This window comes from Chiloscyllium plagiosum, chromosome 30 (assembly GCF_004010195.1).
Source record: "Chiloscyllium plagiosum isolate BGI_BamShark_2017 chromosome 30, ASM401019v2, whole genome shotgun sequence".
In the NCBI taxonomy this organism is placed as follows: domain Eukaryota; kingdom Metazoa; phylum Chordata; class Chondrichthyes; order Orectolobiformes; family Hemiscylliidae; genus Chiloscyllium; species Chiloscyllium plagiosum.
In genome coordinates, this window is record NC_057739.1 from 25,169,312 (window position 1) to 25,184,369 (window position 15,058).

Sequence of the window (15,058 nt, forward strand, 5' to 3'; positions counted from 1 at the left end):
ATTTTAGCTGTCTTCCCCATTTAAGAAACTGGCCAATTTACATCACTTCCAAAGAAGAGATTTTGGACTTGAAAAGTTAACCGTTTTTCTGTCCACAGTTGCTGCCTGACCTCCTGAGTTTCTCCAGCATTTTCAGTCTTTATTTCAGATTTCCAGCATCCTCAGTACTTTGCCTTTATGTATGTCAATTCCACCTCCTGTGCAGTAAATAGGGATATATTAAAATACAACTCAGAAGTGAATTTTCTAATAGTTTTCCTCCTTTCCCTCAGATACATATACTTGTTACAATCAACATCTAGCTAAAAACAAGACTTCAGGCAAATATACAATGCACTATCCACTTTTTATAACAACCTGACATGCTGGGGATACCTTCTCCAGTGGTGAAGTTACCGAACCAGCAATGCAGTGACAATGCGCAATTTTCAACTTCACTATGGCTCTCTTGGACATGTGGGATTGATGATTGTGTCCTTTAATCTCCTTATTGCTGATGCAATCTGGTTTGCAGTGAGATACTGCCCGGAGGTCGGGGACTGAGATCAATGTTGTTTCAATTCTCACTGCCAATCAAGCTCCAATATAATTATTTAGTTGCACAGCTGCAGTGGACTCTGACATTTGCTGCAACTCCAGAGCTAGTCTCAGTCTTTGTCAGATTGAGGTTCCCTTCCTAAGGAAGCTGCTAACAGTTCACTTTAATTCATTCACAGAGGGCAATTAAGAATCAACCACGTCGCTGTGGGTCTAGAGTCACATGTAGGCCAGACCTGAGAAGGATGACAATTTCCTTCCCTAAAAGGCATTAGTGAACCAGATGGGTTTTTTTCCCGACAATCGACAATATTCATCAGTAGACTCTTACTTGTAGTTTTTTATAAATTAAATTCAAATCCCACCATCTGCCATCTTCCTTGTTTCCTGGAACAAAACTACAAAGTAGGAACAGGGGTTGGGACTAGTGTTGGATAGAGCATTATTTGTGTAAAGACAGGAAAAGATACTGGGTCTAAGAAATGAACAGGGAAAGTGATGGACTGATACTTATGCTGTTTGGCAAAAAAAATCTTCTTGACAATATTTCCCACCCCTACCTCCAATCTCTTCTGGGGTCTGACCTTGAATAATTTATCTATTCTCCCTTCAGGTCCAACTCTGGTGTCTAAAGACACAATTCCGAATGTTCACTGTCTAATCAATGTCCCAGTTAAACTCTCCCTTTTCGTTAGAATCTCTGCAAAATACCTTCAAATTCTTTGCCAATTTGAAGCTGCTATATAAACACGAGTGCCTCAAATGAAGGGGAGTGACAGTTCACATATCTGTTAGGAAAAATTTAAACCTGGTTGAGCTGTTGAATATGAATAATACGTTGTTTTAGTGTACACAAATGCTGTCTTTATACTGCATTGACAGGCAGAAGGCTAAAAGAACACAGCAAGCCAGGCAGCATCTGGAGGTGGAGAAGTCAATGTTTCGGGCATAACCTTCTTCAGGACTCGGGTGGGTGTCGGGGGAGCTGCAGATAACGACAGCTTTAAGGGTGGGGGCTGGGTGATGAAATGGGCATAGGTGAAGACAGGTAGAGGGTATGATCTGGTTGGTCAATGTGAGGAATGAATCCAGTTGGCAGCAAGGAGCAATGGAAGGGATGGGGACAGGCTGGGAAGGGAGTCGGGGGATGGCTCCAGATCCACAGCAATATGGCGGCACAGTGGCACAGTGGTTAGCACTGCTGCCTCACAGCGCCAGAGACCCGGGTTCAATTCCCGCCTCAGGTGACTCCCTGTGTGGAGTTTGCACATTCTCCCCGTGTTTGTGTGGGTTTCCTCCGGGTGCTCCGGTTTCCTCCCACAACCAAATATGTGCAGTTGAACTAGCCATGCTAAATTGCCTGTAGTGTTAGGTGTAGGGGAATGGGTCTGGGTGGGTTGCGCTTCGACAGGTCGGTGTGGACTTGTTGGGCTGAAGGGCCTGTTTCCACACTGTAAGTAATCTAATCTAATATGATTGACTCTTAATTGCCCTCTAGGCATTTAGGGATGGGCAATAAATATTGACCTAGCCAGTGACGCCTATATCCTGTGAATAAATAATTAAAAAAAGGTCATCTCTTCTATTGACATTTTTTACTCTTTGATTTCTGGTTTTGAATCATAAAATCCCTACAGTGTGGAAGCAGGCCATTTGACCCATCAATTCCATACTGACCTTCTGAAGAGCATTTTCCCCCCAGACCCACACCCCCCATCCTATCCCGGTAACCCTGCATTTCCCATGGCTAATCCATTTAGCTTGCATATCCCTGGACAATACGGGAAATTTAACATGACCAATCCACTTAACGTGCACATCTTCGAATCTGCGGCAGCATTCTGTTTAAATCACCCAGGGCCTTTTATCAGTTTTCCTGGGTGCCAGGTTTTGATCCATTTAGATATGATTAATTACTGCAAAGCAATTGAGTTGTTTTTTTCCTTCCTCTTTCCTCTCAGTCTTTACTGAATTTTATTCTGTTCATTTCATCAGTGAGGATGACAAGAAGAGTGGAGAGAGGGACAGAAGTATATACTTTAAAGACTATAGGGCACTACTGACCACAGCAGCATCATTGATGAGAAAGAGAAAGAGAGACAATGATGCACAGAGACAAGTATAAAGAGAGAGAGACCACTGATCTAGAGAGAAAGACACACATAGAGATAATGAGAGAGTGAGAATCAGACAGAGACAATCACGGGGGAAAAGAAACAGAGACAGTCAGGGAAATAGACAGGCAGACAGAATCACAGAGAGACAATGGCAATCAGGGAGATGGAAAGATTGAGAAAAACAGAGAGAGAAAAAGACCCACAACGTGGAAAGAGACAGAGAGAGAGAGAAATCGTGAGGAACACAGACAGCAAGAAACACAGACAGACAGAAAGTTGGAGACAGGAGACTGGCAGAAAACTTCTTTTGTCTTGTATCCTGTAACCAGTGAAAGGGTGGTTTGCTTGAATGACTTTCAGACACAGGGAAATATAACTCAAATATAGAACTATAATGTACTAACTGTCTCTGTTACCTCTTCTAAATGTATAGGAAGTTAGTTAAATATAAGAATGAGAAGTCTTTCTTTCAAAATAGACTTGAGCAGAGATTTTATTTTGGGAGCCATGCTATGTTGTGATAAAACATTTACAATATAGATTATGTTTTGGGATTTGGATTTTGAAATAGAGGCAGTGGGATGTGAATCAGTTCTGTGAAGACAATTCTTTTAAAAAAAGGTAAGGAAGTAATTTAGAACAGTGACCAAAGTGTACGAACTCCAAGAAAGCATGTGATTACAGCAGTCCTGAGGTGTCAATGGAGGGAATCTTATATTGCTGAATTTACACCAGACCGGAAAACCATTAGTTTTAGCTTTGAGTTCAGTTCAGAATTTAGGACAGTTTCCCCTTGTAGGAAAATCAAGCCTTCAGTTCAGCAGACACACTACTTGAGCTGTTTTAGTTTGTGGAGCTGTTAAGAGTTCGGATTGAAATCTTTGAGGTGTTAGAACTGAAAAGATTTAGGTCATTCTAACATGCTAAACAGCATTTTGTGTACACACAAATGAACTATGAGCAGGAGCAGACATTTCACCCTTTAAGCCTGTAGCGTCAGAAACTGAGGGGTGATCTTATAGAGGTTTATAAAATCATGAGGGGCATGGATAGGGTAAATTACCAAGGTCTTTTCCCCATGGTAGGAGAGTCCAATACTAGACAGCATAGGTTTAAGGTGAGAGGGGAAAGATTTAAAAGGGATCTAAGGGGCAACATTTTCATACCGAGGGTGGTGCATGTATGGAATGGGCTGCAGGAGGAGGTGGTGGAGATTGCTAAATTGGCCGTATTGTTAGGTGAAGGGGTAAATGTAAGGGAATGGGTCTGGGTGGGTTGCTCTTCGGAGGATCGGTGTGGACTTGTTAGGCTGAAGGGCCTGTTTGCACACTGTAAGTAATCAAATCTAATCTAATCTAATCAGAATTGTGAAAGGTTTATGGTGGTAGGTCATAGAATCGTAGAGATGTACAGCACAGAAACAGACCCTTCGGTCCAACTCGTCCATGTCGACCAAATATCCCAACCCAATCTATTCCCACCTGCCAGCACCCAGCCCATATCCTTCCAAATCCATCCTATTCACATACCCATCCAGATGACTTTTAAATGTTGCAATTGTACTAAGCTCCACCATTCCCCTGGCAGCTCATTCCATACACGTACCACCCTCTGTGTGAAAACGTTGCCCCTCAGGCTCTTTTATATCTTTCCCCTCTCACCCTAAACCTATGCCCTCTAGTTCTGGACCTCCCGACCCCAGGGAAAAGGCTTTGCCTATTTATCCTATCCATCCCCCCTCATGATTTTATAAAACTCTATAAAGTCACCCCTCAGCCTCCGATGCTCCGGGAAAACAGCCCTAGCCTATTCAACCTCTCCCTATAGCTCAAATCCTCCAACCCTGGCAACACCCTTATAAATCTTTTCTGAATCCTTTCAAGTTTCAGAACATTCTTCTGATAGGAAGGAGACCAGAATTACACACAATATTCCAACATGGTCTAACCAAATGTCCTGTACAGCTGCAACATGACCTCCCAACTCCTGTACTCAATACTCTGACCAATAAAGGAAAGTATACCAAACACCTTCTTCGCTATCCTATCAACCTACAACTTCACTTTCAAAGAGCTATGAACCTTCACTCCAAGGTCTCTTTGTTCAGCAACACTCCCTAGGACCTTACCATTAAGTGTATAAATCCTGCTAAGATTTGCTTTCCCAAAATGCAGCACCTCGCATTTATCTAAATTAAACTCCATCTGCCACTTCTCAGCCCATTGGCCCATCTGGTCCAGATTCTGTTGTAATCTGAGGTAACTTTCTTCGCTGTCCATACACCTCCAATTTTGGTGTCATCTGCAAACTTACTAACTATACCCCTTATACTCACATCCAAATCATTTATATAAATTATGAAAATTAGTGGATCCAGCACCAATCCTTGTGGCACTCCACTGGTCACAGGCCTTCCATCTGAAAAACAACCCTCCACCACCAACCTCTGTCTTCTACCTTCAAGCCAGCTCTGTATCCAAATGGCTAGTTCTCCCTGTATTCCATGAGATCTAACCTTGCTCACCAGTCTGCCATGGGGAACCTTGTCGAACGTTTACTGAAATCCATATAGATCGCATCTACTGCTCTGCCCTCATCAATCCTCTTTGTTACTTCTTCAAACAACTTAATTAAGTTTGTGAGACATGCTTTTGGTCCAAGGAAAAGAAGCTGGGAGGGGTCAGTTAAGTAAAAACTTAAAGAATTGAAATAGGAGTTGAGTGTCTTTAAAAGGATATTTTGGGAAACAGTTTGAAACTTTGTTTTGCTGTTTGTGTTTCCAATTGTTTTATAAATTAATAAAGCTTTGTTTTATTTTATTTAGTGTAATAAATTTATGTTCTGTTCTTAGAGAACATTTGCAACCTTGTGTGAATAAGTTCCAGTGACTAACCCCAAGGTAACCAACAGCAAAACCATTTAAAATATTAAGGCAAGTTTCATTCTGAAATCTGATTGATCCAGTTTTGCCATCAACTGAGATTATACTAGTCCCCAGAGGCAGTGCCGGCTTGAATTTATTCAAGTTAGAGTTAGATTTCTGATAGGCACAGCAGACAACAAGAACGTGGAGTTGAGACCACAGCCAGGTCACCGTTGATCTTATTGAATGCAGAGCAAGCTCAAAGTGCCAAATAGCTATTCCTCAATCCTATTTAGAGTTCACATATGAAATCAAGAAGCTTAATTATGATTAAAACTGAGGGGCTCAAATGATAAATGTGTAACAATATAGCCAAATTGATGTTGAGTTAATTTCTAATAAAATGCATGGGAGAATACATTGATTTAAGGAACATTAATTGCACATTATATTTAAATTTATCTATTGTTAAATTATAAGCTGCATTTACCTATTGAACTCTTGGACTGGCAGGAGTCTGTTTGCTTCAGATGGAACATTTGAAGTTAGCTACTTGTCAATTTTAGATTTGTTATTTTAAAACCAATTAAATTTGTATATAAAAGCCTCCTAGAGAGTTTCAGATGCTTTCTTTCTAAAATTACCAATACAAAGCGTTACACTGGACAGTGGAATAAATGCAGAGACTAAACTCTACCTCTTCAAACTAGTTCAAAGGTTTAGGAAACCAGACATGAAGAATAATTGAAAAGGTTAATTTCAAGTTTTTTGTATTGGCCCAATCTAATTAATACAAAGGCCTTTCATATTATTGTTGTCATTGATAATTTTGTTATTAAAATGCAATATGGAATAAATAGTCACAGCTCATTATTTATAAAACAAATAGGGTGCTTTCATCAAACTTTATATCCACTATTATAAATTAGATTTACATAATTTACATAACTTTGTACCTGCTCCTACGAATTGACCTGCCTCCAAATCTCCTGTGGTTACTGAATGATGGAAGATGCTTCAGTTCTGAATATGCCATTCTCGCAGTTCAAGACTTCTCTGGTCCTTTGGGGGGAAACAATAATAAAAATTGAGAACAATTTGTCTTACTTGCATTTAATTTCATTTATATTAATATCTTGGAGGAATGCGATACGGAGTTTGTTCATTTACTACTCTGTGTTGTTTTATTTTTAGGACCTCACTGTGTGGAGATTGATGAGTGTTTGAGTTCTCTATGTCTCCATAATGGAACATGCCATTATCTTGTTAATGGCATTAGCTGTATTCATCCAGCTGGATTCTCCAGCAGACAATGTGAGATGAATAACAATGACGGCAAGGAGAGCACCTGTCAGTTTTCTAGGAATGAATGACTATGATGCCAATATTAATGAATGTCAAATTGGACCATGTCAGGATGGTGTCCATTGTGTCGTTGGCATAGATTGTTACATATGTATGTTCACCAAGATTCCCTAGATGAGGCTCTGGATTTGAAACATGTGCATGAAACCAAAGTCTGCACACTACTTCATGTACTGGTGCAATTTCAGTACTCCAGGGTTTGCATATGTATATTGCACCTCCATTTCAGGACCAGATGCAACAGCTTGTTGTGTCACCACAGTTTTACCAGATCGTAGGGCTGCTCTCTCATTAGAGAGATACAACTGCTGGTGATTTAAACTGAGGGTTGAGAGGTTGAGAAGGAGAGTATTTCACAGTAATCTCAACTGGTAATGGGAATTGAACCCATGCTGTTGGCATCACACTGCTTCGCAAACATGGTAATGACAATGCAGATATCCAATGCGTACTCCTACCATGCCAGAAAGCAGAGCTCCTTAAGGTAAAGGTTTCGTTAACAAGCATAAATTTAACTGACATTAATTTGAAGATACAACTGTTGACAATTCACTTGCTCAGTGTGTGACAGCTCAACAACATCAGAGTTCCTCATCTTCAAAGTGCCATGGCTTCAAGTGTCACTCTGACACAGTCTGAGTGGTCTTTATAGATGCTCCATCCTACAGTCGCAATAATAGAAACTGAACGTCATTCAAGTCTGATCTATCAACAATGAAGTCCACACTCTCCAAACAACCCTATTCTCCCGACTGTAACAAACTCAGAAAAAGTCATAGACTCAAATGAGGAGCAAAGTTTAGAAAAATCCTCAAATCTCAAGATTATCCTATATAATAGTGAATCAAAGACATTTAAGCGGATTTGGATTTCATCCCAGATTGTAGAAAGCAGGTTTTATGATGTTTCTTGGGATGAGCTTGATTACTTTAGATGGCTGTGCACACCATTACTTTATCATTTACAGAGTTTAAAATTACAGAAGAAATGTTCTGTGTGATAGAAATATAAATTCAGTAGCGATTAATGGTGAAATGCTGACTGCAATTGCTAATAAAAGAGGAAATGTTCCGAGGGCTGGGAGAAATAGGTTTGCCTTGAGAGTTCTGCATCTGTGACAGAGACATCCTCTACTCATTCATCCTCATGATATGCGTGTCTAATTGTCTCACATTTGCTGTACTTTGGCAGATCGGAAATAAACCTGAAAGTAAGCAAAGAATTGAGGTTTCCTTAGCACCTCCTTGACTGGTTTATTACGGGAGGCTGAATTACTGTCACTTCATATTCACATGGTTGGTTTCTGAATATTTAGTGAAGTTTTTATTTTCACAAAACATCTCAAATTGGTACTTGAGGTATACTATAAAGTTTACAAAAAGCAGGCTGCAAGACGAACATGGAAAGTAAAAGTGAGCGACTAAATATTATTAAGCTTTCTCTGGAAAATGTTTAAAATAATGGGATCATTTACCTAGACCAGAGCATGGTGAGACAAAATTTAGTAGAAATTATGAAAATTATGATGGATATAGTTATAGCAGAATGAATGACAATATGTTCATTCTTCTGGTTTGAGAATAAGTGACAATAAGACAACATCAAGTTGATCTCATGACTAAGAAAGAGAGCAATGAATAAGATAGAAGAAACATTTAGTTAAGGTCAATCATTTGAAGAAGGAACCTGCTGAAAGAAACCTATCCTATTCATCCCTTTTTTGAAGATTGACATAATAATTGAAATCACTAATCTCTCTACTATAGGAAGAATGTTGTGAAACTTGAAAGGGTTCAGAAAAGATTTACAAGGATATTGCCAGGTTTAGAGGGCTTGATCTACAGGGAGAGGTTGAATAGGCTGGGGCTGTTTTCCCTGGAGCATTGGAGGCTGAGGGGTGACCTCATAGACGTTTACAAAATCATGAGGGGCATGAATAGGGTAAATAGACAAGGTATTTTCACTGGAGTGGGGGAGTCCAGAACGAGAGGGCATAGGTTTAAAGTGAGATGGGAAAGATTTAAAAGGGACCTAAGGGGCAACATTTTCACACAGAGGGTGGTGCATGTATGGAATGAGCTGCCAGAGGAAGTGGTGGCGGCTGGTACAATTACAACATTTAAAAGGCATCTGGATGCGTGTATGAATAGGAAGGGTTTAGAGGGATATAGGCCAAATGCTGGCAAAAAGGGCTAGATTAATTTCGGATATCTGGTCAGCGTGGATGAGTTGGACCGAAGGGTCTTTTTCTGTACTGTACGTCTTTATGACTCTGTGACATTATAACTAAGAAGGCCATGCTTTTGTACAGTGTTGTACAATGGACTGGGTCTTTGCTGCTGAGGCAGGTAGCTTGATTTGGGTTCTTTGCTGGATCAATGCACCTGCCTTGGGAGAAAGTGCCCTGTCTGATACAGGTTTTGCTCCTGAAGATGTGGGGTTCATTTACAGGAGGTTATCAAGCCTGCTCCTCCTAAACAAAGATTAGAGGTGATCACAGGGGTGACTATATGCCAAGGCAGCCTTTTCATAGCTGAATTGTTTTGCTTAAAAAAAGCCCTCACCACATACATCCCCTAAGTTCTCCAGCCACTGCCTATGCCCAAACCATGCCAACTCATGCCTCTCCATTCATCCCCATGACCTATTGTTTTCATGCCAGCTTAAATCTGACTCATGCCAACTCATACCCTTACCCACCATGCACTTCCCTTACACATTCTGTTAACACTTAACAAATATCCACATGGGCACATATTAGGAGCTACGTTGAGAAAAACATTTAGAATGAATATTTAAATATGTATTACCAGTTTTACTTTTTAAAAAATCCCTTTCATGAATGCCCCCTTAAAACTTTAAAGTACTCAAGTACTTAATCTCTTTTCAAGCTAAATAGACATTGATTCATAACTCAGCATCAAAGACAACTCACCCATTAATGACCTATGTGTGTTGGCAATCAAACAGTGAAAAAAGTGGAAAGCAACCTGCCATTCAGGGTGATATAATTACAGCGGTGCCTGCTGATACCCATGACTGTCAGCAACTGTAAGTGCTCACTAATCCAGAAACACACCCGCGCTCAATTCAGACCCATTATGTCATCCATGAAATTCTGATGATATCATACGCGAAGACTGCACTGCACATGCACAGAGAAGAAGCAGGATATTGACCCAAGAGAGTGGGAATGCAGGAGTGGGGAGTTGAGGGATTAAGGACATTGAAGCAGCAAGGGTGGGAGAGTGTGAGGACATGGGTTTGGGGAGGGTTCGGATGGCACAGGAGGTACCGGTAACTCTCTTTTCTACCTCAAATGGTGCCTTGAACTCCTCTCAAACTGCTTTAAGAGGTAGTTAATGGGCTTTGGTTGATATCTGAATTGAAAGTTGCTACTTCCACCAAGGCTGCCCTCTGTCAGTACTGCATTGGACAGTGAGTTCAGGTGATGAGCTCAGGCTCTAGTACAAGATTCCTATCACAGCTTTCTAATTATGAAATGAGACAAGCTCACGTGAGACCAGTATTTTGGTCACTTCTGGACAAGGTAGATTGTCAGTGGCTAAGAGTAAGGAACCTTTGCATTCATGGAGACCACTGACTCAGCTAGTAAAAAATCTCAAAAGTATCTTTGATATGGAAGGCACTTAAGATTTACTGGCATATGATTTTAATTATGTTGCTATTTTCTCCACTGTTTGAATGTGCAACATACCACTTTCCCAGCAGAGAGAACAAACAAATGTCCTGACCCCATTCTTCATTATTGCATACTGTTTTGCCATTTAATGATTTGCCTTCAGGTTTCACGCCTTCTACTCTCTTTTCTGAACAAACACCTTGCACCTTTGCTCGTGCTGCTTCAGATTGAGGTCAATAGCTCACTGAGTAGAACACCATGTCTGTGAATAAAGCTTATCATCAGTTTTATCAACACTGGTCCCTCAGAACCACAGTATGATGATTAAAGTGATAGCCTGGTCTTGGGTTAATGCAAGGTTAGGACAATTGACCTGTTGCTCAGTTCCCATTTGAGTAACAAGTAATGAATTAACCATAATTGAAATATATCAACACAACTGCTTTCAAACATGCTATCAAATGCTGTTCTAACATTGCAGTCTGCCCCTCTGGTTTTCTTTTAAATTCTGATAACCCTGTGACCAGATTACTGAGCTGTTATATATTCTGAAGAGATACAAATGGTGTTTGAGTGCACTGGAATGGAAAGTGGGAGATACAGGCTGGAATAGCATGTTTAAATTATTAATTACTCTGGAAAACAAAATTCATGTATCCTGATCTGAGAGATTTGTATCTGATAGGAAACTCCTATGAATGCATGCAATATTGCAATTAATTAAATCCCGTCAGTTGTCAATTTGGGTCTTGAACAAATACTATAGAAACTCAGTCCCTCACTGTGAACTCTCTCCAGGTTGATTAACTGCTGATTGAAAAAAAAGTGACATTAAAATACCCTCTAGCCTCATGGAAGTGCTCAACATTTCTTTTAAAGGGTATTATATTTGCCATCTGTATGGAAGAACCCTTTCAAATAAGCTCAGGAAATTATCATCTGTTGCCCTATCCTGGCTACATCAGTTCATTTAGATTAAAAATTGGGGCTAAATGCTGTTCACCTTTGACAAACAAAGTACAGGCAGACATAGAGAGCAACATCACTGGCAGAATAGTTCCAATGCATCCCAACATGCAAATTAGAAGCAAATCACAGGTTTTCTGTTTGCTGGCAGAATACTAAAGACCACATTTATAAGGCTCTGAGTTCACACAAAAATATGAAATAAAAATCACACAACACCAGGTTACAATCCAACAGGTTTATTTGGAGCTGACGAAGGAACAGCGTTCCGAAAACTTGTACTTCCAAATAAACCTGTTGGACAATAATCTGGTGCTGTGTGATTTTTACTTTGTTCACTCCAGTCCAACACCGCCACTGTGACATCACAAAAATATAAGCAATTGGATTTAGAGTAGGCCATGTGCCTCCTTGAGCTATTTAATAAGTTCACAGCTCAACTGCATTTTACTTTTTTCTTATTCATTCATGGGATTTACTATCTGGGCCAGCATTTATTGCCCATCCCTTGTTGAAAGTCAATTCCATTGCTGTGGATCTGCAGTCACGTGCAGACCAGACCAGTAAAAATGGCAGATTTCCTTCCCTCAAGGATATTAACAATCAACATGATCATCATTAAACGTTTAATTCCAGATTATTATCGAATTCAAATTCCACCATCTGTCATGGAGGGCTTTGAACTCAAGACCCCACAGCGTTACCTGGGTCTCTGGTTAGCAGTAACACCACCAGGCCATTGCCTTCCCTATCTCTCTGTTGCTAGACTTTACTGTCCAAAGATCTATTGAACTTAGGTTTGAATCTATTCAATGACTGTGTGTTCACAGAACTTTAGAATTATCTATCCATAATGTATAATTATAATCTGATGCATAATTCTCAGAGACAGAAGAAGTATTGTCTCCTCTCAGTCCTAAGTGGCTGACTTTTACTCTGGCTCCAGATACCCTAATCAAGGAGTATTCAAAACTCTCAGCATCTAACCTACCAAGCCCTCTAAGGATTCACACATTTCAAAGCGAGAACCTTTCACTGTTCTTAATTCAAGAGGGTCTGGATCCATTCTAGTCTATCTCTTTAATGTGGCTCTCATCATTCACACTTATCACTGGCTCTGCAATCTATTCCATCAGAGTCAGTCCAGGCACAAGTCGGGGCACACTCTGGATCTGCTTGTTGGAGAAATGAGTGACTATATTGAAGTTAGCTCTAACTAAGTGGGAAATACCTATGTTGATGTGTTAAGTTAGACAGGTATTTACTTTAGCAGGTAATTTCCAATCTGTCAGGATTGCTGATGGAAATGTAAAGGGACAAGAAGGACTCTGTGCAACTTTCAAATCGCAGGGAGTGGCAACTCTCTTGGGAAATGGATATAACTGAAAATATTGAACCCTTTCAGTATTTTTAGGGCCGAAGCCATTGAAAGGAGGAAACAAAGTACTGCCTTGCTGCAGAAGCAAATAGGTTTTCATATTGCTATATCTATGATTGGAGTCATAGAGTTGTGGAGCTATACAGCATGGGAACAGACTCTTCAGTCCAACTCATCCATGCCAACCAGATATCCTAAATAATTTAGTTCCATTTGCTTGCATTTGGCCCTTATTCCTCTAAAACCTTCCCATTCATTCACTCATCCAGATGTCTTTTGAATGTTGTAATTAAACCAGCCTCCACTGTCTTCTCTGGCAGCTCATTGCAAACTTGCATCACCCTCTGCGTGAAAAGGTTGTCCCTTAGGTCCCTTTAAAATCTTTCTTCTCTCATCTTAAACCTATGTCTTCTAGTTTTGGACTCCCCTACCCTGGGAAATAGACTTTGGCTATCCATGTGCCTCATGACTTTATGAACTTCTGTAAGGTCACCCCTCAGCCTCTGATGCTCCAAGGAAAACAAAACCCAGCCTATTCAGCCTCTCGCTGTAGCTAAAACCCTGCAATCATTGCAACATCTTTGTAAATCTTTTCTGAACCCTTTCAAGTTTCACAACATCCTTCCTTGGAGGGTCAGTGTAGACTCAACGGGCCAAATGGCCTGCATTCACACTGCAGGCATTTTATGAATATATGATTCTATAGCAGGGAGACCAGAATTGCATGCAGTATTCCAATAATGGCTTAACCAATGTTCTGTACTGCTGCAACATGATGTCCCAACTCCTGTACTCAGTGTTATTTTAAACCTTTTCTTCCCAGTGCCTTTCATTTCGCAATGCTGGAGTCCTGTTGCATGAAGACAGTCTTAATCAAGTATTGTCAGGGTAGTAGTGACAGAAAGTAATGATGCTGGTATACACATTGAGGAGATAAGTGGGCAGTGATACTTGAAAATATGTTCCTGCGATTACTCTCCAGTGCTGACTCCCCCAGCATCAAATCAGCAAAGAGGCAGAGAGATATTCTGGCGCTGTAATATTTTATTCTCAAAATATACACACTGCAGAAGCAATGAAATATGTAGAAACAAATTTAACTTCAGAATAAACAGAAATAAAAAAATTAGAAATGCGTGGAACCAGTACAATACCCTCAAATATTCTTTAATAGATGGTACAATATAACCTAAAGATTTTGATTGGTTGACGATTTGCCTGAAGAATTGACTTAAGGATATGCAGAATAGAACAAAATAGTAACAGTCGATGGATCAATCCCTTCCCTGGCAACAGAAAAGAACAAGAACAAACTGTTGCATTCAAAACAAACCAAACCCAAAATTCTTAAGTAGCAATTGAAACAATTATCAGTGTTGCATGTCGTTAGAGCAGAAATTGTTTGCTTCCATTAAGATAACTGGCAACAGTGAATTTTCCAGTTGGCTTCATGATGCAATGAGGAAGCTCACAATAGGTCAAGTGATCCTTGGGTCTTCGTACAATTGTTACCCTTCACTCAAGCGGATGACATGCTGGCTCATCACTACAGTGTTATTAGCAGCCTTTGTGATTTACATTATTGTCAGCATCTCCACCAGGAAGCAGCTAAAAATTTCTACAATATCAACTCGTTTCATTAAGTTCATGGTCACTTGTAATAGAGCGTTAAGATAATTATACAATTTGGTGCTTTAAAATAAAATCACAATGTAAAATGAAGAGCATCCTCAGCAAGAGTAATTTAGGAACCCCGTTTATGAACTTTGATCAAAACTGGTTATTTAAACATACAAATTGGCTCTGTAGTGTAATATATGCGAACCCATATTTGTTAGTAAGTAATGTGAACTGGATTTGGTGCCAAACAATAAACATTGGAAAGGTTCTCGTTTCAGTTCCCGGTCAGCCAAGAGTTAGTTGGGATGCCACAAGGATTGGCAAGGGTTAGCTTCACAGTTGTTATCAAAGCCCACACTTGGTAGCTCTTAAAGCACCCACCACTGAGTTGTCTGCTGGCACTCATTGCCTAGGCTCACACACAAAGGACATGGATATTAGACAGAGGCATGTCCCCGGAGGGGATTTAAGGAGAAAAAGCGAAAATATGCTTGCAAAATGGGTGTAACACAGTTGAATTTAGATATAAAACAAATAAATTAGAAAGCACACCCTCCAAGGGATTCACA

General features: G+C 40.1%; 1 pseudogene; it reads right to left on the reverse strand.

Moving 5' to 3' along the window:
* Window positions 1-15,058, reverse strand: part of LOC122564830 — a 70,021-nt pseudogene that overhangs the window by 33,037 nt on the left and 21,926 nt on the right.